Here is a 10,762-nt window from a genome sequence, read left to right as displayed (position 1 = left end):
CTTTTCTAGTATTTTTGACATAAATGAGAGATTTGAAATCAGTCTACAATTAGCCAATTTTCCTGGATCAAGCTGTGGTTTCTAGATAAGCGGTTTGATAACTGCCAGTTTAAAGTTTCTTGGGACATGCCCTAAGGACAATATTAAGAAAAGGTTCTAAGATTACAGAAAACACCTCTTTTAGGAGTCAGTACTGGGTCTAACATACATGTTGTTGATTTTTATGTTTTGATTATTTTTGTTAGCTCTTCCTGACCTATAACAGCAAATGATGAAGTTGTCTTCTGTGGTGCTGTGGCAGAGAGATGTGTAATTCCAATTTTGTCTGATGATTTTGATTTTATCAGTAAAGAAATTCATAAATTCATTACTACTATGCTGTGATGGAATATCTGGTTCAATAGCAGTTTTATTCCTAACCAATTTAGCCACAATACTGAATAAACACTTAGGATTGTTGTGGTTATTTTCTATGAGTTTGCTCAAATATGCAGACCTGGCAGTTTTTAGAGTCTGTCTGTAGTTAGAGACACTATCCTTCCATGCACCGCAAAATACCTCTAATTTTGTATTCTTCCACTTACATTCCATTTTCCGAGCTGCTCTCTTGAGAGCAAGAGTGTGATCATTGCACCATGGTGCAGGATTTTTCTTTTAACTTTCTTTAATTAAAAGGGGGTGACACTATCTAGAGTGCTAGAGAAGACTGTATCCATATTTTCTGTGACAATATCAAGTTCTTCTGAACTTTTTAGCGTACTGAGTATTTGAGACAAGTCTGGAAGATTTTTAGAGACGCTATCTTTAGTAGCTGAAAGAATAGTTCTACTGGAATGATAACGTTGCATAGATTGAGTTACCTATGCTAAGCGCAGCATACAAGAGACGAGGTAATGATCTAAGATATCATCGCTCTGTGGTAGAATTTCTATATTATCAACATCAATTCCATATGACAAAATTAGATCTAACGTATGATTTTGGAGATGGGTTGGACCTGTCACATTTTGTCTCGCCACAACAGAGTTGAGAATATCGATAAATGCTAATCCCGGTGTATCATTTTCGTTATCCATGTGGATGTTTGTCATGTTTATGTGTTTTGTTCTTGTTTTCATGTCTTTTATTTTCAAGTTTAGTTCCTGTTCCTGTCGTGTCATGTGATTTCCTGTTCCCTCATGTGATCTTGTCATGTGTTACCCCTGTTCATGTGTCTTGTTTTCATTGGTTCATTGTTTGATTACTTTGTTATTAGTCTAGTCTTTTCATTGGTTAAAGTACATTTAGTCTTGTTATCTTGTTTATAGTTTAGTCTTGTGATTGGTTGATTGGTGATTGTTTACCTGTTACCCATGTCCTTGTATTTAAGCCCTCATGTTTGCCATTGTCTAGTGTCAGGTATTGTGAATGTAACTTTGTTGTTTTGTTTTGTTTTGTTTTGTTTTGTTTTGTTTTGTTTTGTTTAAGTCATAGTCAAGTCCATGTTTGTAGTCAGGGTTTTGGGATTCCACCACTGAAAAATAAACTGCACTTGGGTTCGTCATTTCATCATCTTCATCATTGTCTTTGCCAGCATTGTTACAGAATACCTGACCAACTCAAGATGAACCCAGTAGTTCAGCTCCTTCGTCTATGCCAGGGGAGTTGTCCCCTGGATGATTATGTGGAGGAATTCTGCGCTTTGGCCTGCACGGTGGATTTTAATGAGGTGGCCCTCAAAGACTGTTTCCGTTTTGGGCTTAATGACCTGATTTCCTCTTTGATGCCTGACGGTCGGTGTGCCGACGGCCTTGCTCGGTATACCAACGAGCCAATGCCCACGCCTGCCACGGCCAACAAGCTGGAAGTCTTGTCCGTCCCAGAGCCGTCGTTGCCAGCCTCGTCCGTCCCAGAGCCAGCGTTGCCAACTTCGGCCGTCTGGAGGAGGAGGATGAGGAGGAGAAGAAAGACTTTCGTTCCCGAGTCTCCGCCCATGTCGACGACCACAGAGGTCGTTCCCAAGTCTCTTCCCATGTACACGACCATAGAGGTTGTTCCCAAGTCTCTGCCCATGTACACGACCATGGAGGTCATTTCCAAGTCTCTGTCCATGTTCACGACCACGGAAGTCGTTTCCAAGTCTCTGCCCATGTACACGACCACTGAGGTCTTTTCCCAGTCATCCAGGACTCTTCGTCTCGAGCCTACCATGGCTCCACCTGCCACGGCTTCGTCCCTTGAGCCTCCCATGGCTCCGCCTTCCACGACTTTGCACCACGTCATGGCCGCCAAGCCCGAGTTCCACATCATGGTGTCATGTCATGTTTATGTGTTTTGTTCTTGTTTTCATGTCTTTTATTTTCAAGTTTAGTTCCTGTCATGTCATGTGTTTCCCCTGTTCATGTGTCTTGTTTTCATTGGTTCATTGTTTGATTACTTTGTTATTAGTCTAGTCTTTTCATTGGTTAAAGTTTATTTAGTCTTGTTTATAGTTTAGTCTTGTGATTGGTTGTCTTGTTTTCCTGTTACCCATGTCCTTGTATTTAAGCCATCATGTTTGCCATTGTCTAGTGTCAGGTATTGTGAATAACTTTTTATGCCAAGTTCATAGTCTAGTCATGTCAAGTTTGTTTAGTTCACGTTTGAAAAATAAACTGCACTTGGGTTTGTCATTCATTGTCTTTGCCAGCATCATTACAATGTTGAAGTCACCGATTAAAGCTCTATCCACAGCAACCACTAGATCTGACAGAAAATCTGCAAATTCTCAAAGGAATTCAGAATAAGCCCCTGGTGGTCTATATACCGATGCAAGAACAAAAGACAACAACGATTTTTTTATTTATATCTGATGATGTCACTAAGCATTATCAGTTCCAAAATAATCAAACTTAAGATATATCCAGACCTTTGAGTAACTTTGAGCATCCATAACTTTGAGAAAATATCACTGTAAATTGTAGCAACACCTCCTCCTCAATCTTTCAGATGAGGCTCATGTTTATAACAATAACCTGAGGAAGTAGACTCATTTAAACTAATATATTAATCTGTTTTAATCCAGGTTTCAGTCAAACAGAGCGAATCCAAACAATGATCTGTAATAATTTCTTTTACAATTAATGATTTGGATGAAAACAATCTAATGTTTAGTAGTCCTACCTTTATATGATTTTTGTCTTCAATTTCATTTTTATTTTTTTATTTTTTCAAGTTTGACATCAATCAAATGACTTAATGAGAGTTTTGTGTTTGGTAGTACAGACACAGTCTCTATATGATATATAGGTGATTCATTCTCTATGTGTTGCAGTTTATGTGACCTGTGTGATGTCTCATGACAGCTAGCAGACATTCGGATTAGCCAGTTTTTCTGCTTCCTGATCAGGGCCCCAGTTAATCAAATACTATCATTGAAACTATGAGCCATATTACTAGATAGGAGAGTGGCAGTATTAAAATACTTTCTCCTATCCAAGCTCAATATGCAGAGACAACTATTAGCGAGCCATTCATAGTAAATTTTCTCAAAAACTGTAAGCACTGTCTTTCTGTGGCACTTTGAAAATGTCTCTGTTTGTTTAGAGTGACCCGCTTAGGCCATCTCTTTGTTTGATCAACGGCATATTCAGAAAGCTGTTTTGAAAACAAAGTATATTTTTGCAATTCCGTTCGGTGGCGATAATGTCTCTGGAATTACATACTAATAATTTTAGTAATAATAATTAGTAATAATAGTAGAATTTTGTTTGTGATAATCAACAAAATAATGCAACAAATGCCATTGATTGAGATTAACTTGTATTGAACCCGGAACATTCCTTATTGAGAACTGTAACTATTTGATGGCAGCATCATATGTGTGTTGTAGTTCCCCCCAGTAATTTCACAAGCATGATGATTCTTTAATGACTGGCAATTTATTGAAAGGTTCACTATTGGTTCACCATCCAACTCAAGATGCAGTGAGAACTAAAATATAGACAATATATAAGAAATGTACGATAAAATACAAAATATTATAAATAATCTTTATTTTTCCACCTAAGAGAATTCGAGCACATTTCCACAACCCAGGCAAAACAAATGAAGCACTATGAGCCAGTCTTATGGCATGTTGATGGAAGACTTTCGGTGAGGCACAAGCACAATAAACAGTGAATTCCTGGTCCCTTCAGCATCACTCACATTTGCCTGTGGTTAACACCAAAATGACACAGGGCCATGAAAGAAGGCCAGGGTGCACCAAGGACACAGAACTGACCTCCTCTTTCCTGGACACCTGCCTCGACTAGGATTCAGAAGAACAAACACTGAAAAGTGAAGAGCTCCACGCTGTGCTGATGTTGCCGCTAGACATCTCTGAGGTGCAGAATCAGCTGGCTGGCTCGCGCAACAAAGCCCTGCTTCAGTAAACAACCATCGCCTTGCTGACAAGACGTTCACATGTATACTCCTCCAAGCATGTTGAAGTATTTCTTTACAATAGCATTTACATACAGACAGAGAACAGAACATGGTAGCTGGTTTATTGCGCCATTGTCGGTGCACGGGATGACAATGGCTACTTGAAAGCTCTCTCTAATCTTCTATTCTGCCATGAAACAAGAGATGGAGTTAGAAGCTTTGGTTCAGAAACAATAGGGTATTTGTTCTCTGCTTATATTAAAAAATGTAGGATATGGTTTTAGGAGATAAACACCATTATAAGCAATCTAAGACTTGGCCAACGCAAAGCACAATTCAAGTTTGAATGTTGAACTATTGAAAAGCTTTCAAGCTGGAATGGAATTCTAGCTCTGCATGGCGAAAACGCAGCTTATCTCTTTGTAGCTGTCACAAACATTACTTGGAGCAGCCTGGCGGGGTTGGTGACAGCCTGTGGCTAAAGTGTTTGGCTGATTTTGTTCCTCTTAACTACCCCATCACTTGCACAAACACCTTGTTTAAAACATAGGGGGAAATATTGCACACTCGCTCTGTGAATAGCAGTCTTTATCAGAAGTGCAGCAGCTGTGAATGCATTAGCATGTGTGCTGTGAGTCAGAATAAGCCACCTTTGTTGAAGTGTTAAACCACTTATGCAGTTTTACAGCCAACTAACTTCTCTCTCTCTTCCAAAATTTGGTCGCAGTTCATTATGAATAATCATAAGTTGGAGACACAGAACGGGGGATTGCTGGAGTGATACGAGGTCATTGTATTTCAGAGAGTTGGAGATACTGTTCCTGCCCATGGTTTTGTTTTGCTTTAGGCCAGAAAATAATTCAGTTTAATCCAGATACCTTCTACTGCTGTTCAAAATTACACAAATGTTGTAAAACAATGTCTTACCATCAATAAAAATATATTACAGAGAAATATTGTTATACATTCCTAATCTAAACCTGTTACTGTGTGAAAACCTTGTTAATAAATGCAATAGAATAGTGATTACTATTTAGATGAGTGTTCTTCAGGTACATAACATCGGAACAATTACTTAATATAACTGTGAAAAATGTACATGGAGTATTTCTGCTTTGCAGTTATTAACTTGAGAGCAGTCAACCACCATTGTTCCTAGATTAAGGAACTATATTCCTTTAAAGGTTCACTCAGTAATTTTTTTCCTCATTTAAAAAGTTTTACTCCTAAAGAAATGAATAGCAATTTTGAAATATATGTATAAAATCATGACGACTCAGGTGAGATGAAGAGTTCAGTTATATCAGTAACCTTATAATTGCTCTTTTATACTACATGGAGCAGGGTTGCCTCATGGGGGCGGACATGTTAGCATCACATGACCAGCTGAATACTACTAGCTTAATCTCAGTAACTGCCCTGTTATTGGACACTTTCATTCGTGGATTAAATTAATCCTGGTTTACTGTGCATAGTGAATTTCTACAATGACATTTGTAACTGAAAACTACTGTGTTTGAATGATGCAGCATCCAGGCCACTAGGCGTCAGTGAAGGCCAATGTAAGTCACTTCGACATACTTCAAAAAATTACGAAGTGCACCTTTAACTTATAAACCTTTGAAAAAAAAATCATTTTGGGTGAATAATTTAACACTACACTGCAAATACTGTGGGTCAATAATTGTACATTCATCCTTATAAAAAAATTAATTGATGAGAAAAAATTCATCATCCATGGTGTCAGGCTGGCAAAGACATGATAGTTTAGAGCCTGTTGAAACAGATGCCGATGCTAATAGGGAATGGGCAGGGCTAGATGACAAAGGTCTGTTGTGTGATTAGATGTTTCCACATCTACACATGGCAGGTGATGGAGCTGCAGCAAAATGTGCATTATGCTGCCGTAGTTGACATCCTTAAGTTAGATCCCTTGTGTCCAACCAGTGGCGCCTGCAGCTGTACGGCTGTACGCACTGTGCGTACCATGAGCGCTCCGACTGACATGATAAATATTTACTCTCAGAATATTTCATCAAACATGAAGTGTGTCCCATGGCAGTTTAAAAGAACTAGCAATGACCAATTTGCGAATGAATAATTCTCTTGAGTGAATTGGCCAAACGGGCTTACAAAACTGTCTGAATTGATTTGTGATTCAGTACAATTCGCTCGGACAGCTCTCTCACGGAATCAGTAAAACAGCATTGAGATATTTACAAATACAGAGAACAAGCAGCGCTGAATTCAGTGGAAATTTACCTACAATCAACTGAGACAAAAGGCTGTCTTTTTGAAAGATAACTTTGAGAGGTAACTTCAGCTAGTGCTGTGTCATGTGAACAAGGGGCTGTTCAAACTGAGCGCGTTTTTGCGTCCACTCATGCTGTTTTTCAATCGTTTTCTATGTAAACATTTGCTAGATGGATGTCTTTTGACAACTGCATCACGTTTCACTGTGTTTTTAGGATCTCTCACGGGAGCGCTGCATTTTTAGAAGACGCTTTAAGTTAAGAATGAACTTCAACTGATAAAAACGCTTCATGAGACACCTGCGTTCTGCTCTATTCGTTGTGGTGCGTTTTGGTTTTTTAGCACGAGAACATGTCTGTTCTGAAGGAATGCTTTAGCCAATAGTTACATGAATGCTACTCATACTCGAGAAAAAAAAATGCTTTCTCAAAGTCACCAGAATTTAATGCTTTGGTGTTTGTTTGTTTTTTTGTAAAAAAATCTCCCAGAGGAGCATGCCCCTGGACTCCCCTAGATATAAGGTTGTACAAGGCAGATTTCTGTGCGTACCCTCAGATGAAATCCTGCAGGCACCCATGTGTCCAACCATGCATCTTATATCAGCTGAGATAATGAAACAGCTTTCAGCGCTGATAATGCTGTCCATCACCACTATATTACGTAGTAATTAATGTCTTTGTTAGGTTTGATAGCTTTTCTTATGCTTTTCAGTAAGCACAGTGTCTTCACATGTGGTGGTTGGTTCACTGCAACACTTGTTTGAGGCTGTGACTACCATGTGGCATGTCTAACCATACGTTTATCACTACGCCTCAACCAATGCCTACCAAGTTTCAATTTGAATCTATGGAAGTGGGTAAAAGATGCATGCAGCAAGTGCACCATTGAAACAGAAATTTTAGAGTCTTCTTTGGAAATCACCTCACTAACTCGCACCAGTAACATGAAGCTGCATAAAGCATCAAGAACCATTCATTTTTTTTTTTTTTTTTTTTTTTTTTTAATACATTTAATCATTTTTCTGTTATCCGTGTCTTTTGTATCTGCTATAGCTATGTTTGCTTCAATGTCAGTGTAGTGTAGATTTTCAGACTTTTGGACCTCACTTTGTCAACCAAGGCCGTTTATGTTAAGTGCCATTTGTTCAAGAAACACAACATAGAAAGTAATTTAGTTCAGTGACATTACATCATGATCTCCCACTTGAAGATGACCTCACTCCACTCACACTACAGTAGGTTTCTAGGTCAATAAATCACTTACCATATATCAAGATAAGCACATATACCAATACAAAGATAGAATAAAGAAGCAAAAAACTAATGAATGACTAAAGGCAGCCTCTTATTTAAGAAAGAGAACATCTTCTAAAGTCTGCCAACAAACAAGGCTGCAGGTCAAAGGTCAAGATGATATATCCAATAAAAGCTCACATATAATAGCTTAGTTACTGTCAACTCCTGACAGGGAGCATGTGAGGCTCAGATTCAAGAGTGCAATAGTTCTTAAGCACCAGTCAAGAATCTTGAGCCCCAAAGGGGGCTCCTGAGAGCCTGGGTCAGCTGCTGGTCTTTTCTCTCGGCTGTGCAGACATGAACAGATGACTCAGAGCCCCCAGACACAGCCAGCCAAGTCTGAGGTCTCAGACAGACCAACCACACATCCTCCCAGAGAAAGGCCTCAACACACACAGACACATTTGTGCAAAGGCTGGACAAACACGCATGCACATGTACTGTATGCACACACACGCACTGCCCCCCACCCTTTTTCACTCTCTGTATATCTGGCTCTGCCTTTACAAACACAAATGCACACACAAGCACCTCTGTATCTGTGGATTTCACATTGTGAAAAGCTGCTAAATTCAATTCCATCTCTTCAATTCTGATGGAAATAGACTGCTGTTAAAGGGATAGTTTACCCAAAAATAAAAATTCTGTCAAGATAAACTCACTCTCATGTTGTTATAAACCCACATGACTTTCTGTCTTCAGTTAAACTCAAAAGGCTTAATGGTAGGGAATGACATTCTCAGTGACCCTTCACTTTCAGTGCAACTTTTTTTTTCATACCATAAAAGTGAATAGTAAGAGAGCCTATCGTTCTGCCTAGGAGGGATGTGCTCGAAGCCGAATACCTTATTCAGAAATATACGAATGAAGACTTCAAAATGAATAATAAATTAATCCGAATAATAGAAAAAATGTAGAAGAATGAATATCCAAGAAGCACAAGGATAAAGCAATGTTTTAAATGAAAATTTCCAAAATTAACTAGAAATTATGAGTCTGTGAAGAAAATGTTACTAAAGTGTAAACCTTGTGAATGAAAATGCGCAAGGTGTGACTTATTGTATGATTTATTGTGCGCGTCTCAGAAAGCTGAGCTCGTCAAGAGTCATATTAACTAACATACTATATCATATACATTTTCCACTTCTTGAAATGTCTGTGTTAGTGTTTCACATGATACACATAACGATTCCTATGCATGCATCCATAAACCAACCTGAGCGTGATGTTGAATTCCTAATCTGAAGTAATGATTTCACCGCAGATCTAGTATGGCCGTCTTTTAACTTTGACCACATTTATATCCACATCAACGATTACGGTAATAACCCGGTTAAGCCTTTATTCCCAAAAAAGTTTAAATGCTCTATATGTTTAAATGCTCTATAGAGCATTATATAGAGTACATATTTTAAGAATGTTCCTACACACATGTATATGTGTGCACAATATCAGCCTCGATTCATTCTCATTTCTATTAACATTTGTATTTGTATTTATTATTCACTACAAAATGTGTGCTAGACATAACACAATTGCTTGACACCTCGTTCCTCCAGAGTAACGTTGCTATATATGCACAGATGAGAAAATGAAAACGAGCATAAACAAAAATTCTGTTTCAGCAGATATTCATGTCAGAAATATGAGGAAAACGTCTCGGTTAACTACGTAACCTTGGTTCCTTGAGGGGAATGAGATGCTGCGTATGATCACTATGGGACACGATCCAAGTGTCACATGGTCCGAAGCCCTTATACAATCACGCCAATTTATTGGCTCATGGCGCTTAAGTGGGAGCCCCTAGGGAGCTACGTCATGGGCTCCATAAAGGTGCTCGCTTTCGTGCCATAGAGCCACACCCATAACTTCCACAAGTCTGGGTGGGGGTGCCAAATGCTGCCCTGTGCCTGAGACTGGAATCTCCAAAGGCATCTTTTCCAGGAGAGAGACCAGTTGAAAACCATACTTGATGGCCAATATGGTGCCACTAACAGAAGCCGAACCCGATCCTCCCGAACCCTCTGAAGAACTGCGTGCAGCAGACTGATCAGTGGAAACTTGTAAAGATGTGCTCTCGGCCACTGATGCACCAGCGCATCGATGCCCAGTGGTGCCTGGGGCAAGAAAGAAAATCAGCGGGGACAGTGTGATGTCTCGCTCAAAGCGAACAAGTCCACTTCTGCTCTGCCGAACCTCCTCCAGATTTGTTCCATAATCTGAGGATGTAATGTCCATTCTCCAGGTGTCAGACCCTGAGATCCGCCCCCAAGTTCAACCAGCCTGGAACATGTCCGGCTCGAAGAGATGGTACATTGTCCCATGCCCACAGAAGAATGCGACGTGCCAGCCTTAGCATGGCACAAGAGCACACCCCTCCCTGGCAATTGAGGTACAAATTCCATTGTCTATCACCCTCGCAAACTAAAGCATCACCTTGACCAACTCATTCTCCAGCACAGAGCCAGTTAACTCAAAGGCCTCAGAGCATGTCCAACGAGATTTGCGCTTTTGCTCAGGGGGAGGGCAACAAACACGAGGAGGATTCTGGTGTCCGTTCGCAATTCTATCTTCTTAGACAAAAAGCCAAAATCCCAAATGACTCCAGCACATGGAGTTCCAAATCTGGAGGCCGTAGAACTGGAACAAGTTGGGATAATGCCTTGTGATGAGAAATTGCGAGCCTCGACAAAGCGTTGTCCTTGTTGGTCCATTGTAATGTTTGGAAAAAACCACATTGAAATTGCTCTGAAATGTACACTGTGTCAACGATGTGTTTGCCAAAAGGGAGAAAAATAATCCTCGCTTCGATGCGAGTCGCTAGAAAC

Source organism: Myxocyprinus asiaticus, chromosome 26, assembly GCF_019703515.2.
Source record: "Myxocyprinus asiaticus isolate MX2 ecotype Aquarium Trade chromosome 26, UBuf_Myxa_2, whole genome shotgun sequence".
NCBI lineage: Eukaryota > Metazoa > Chordata > Actinopteri > Cypriniformes > Catostomidae > Myxocyprinus > Myxocyprinus asiaticus.
This window is presented reverse-complemented; position numbering follows the sequence as displayed.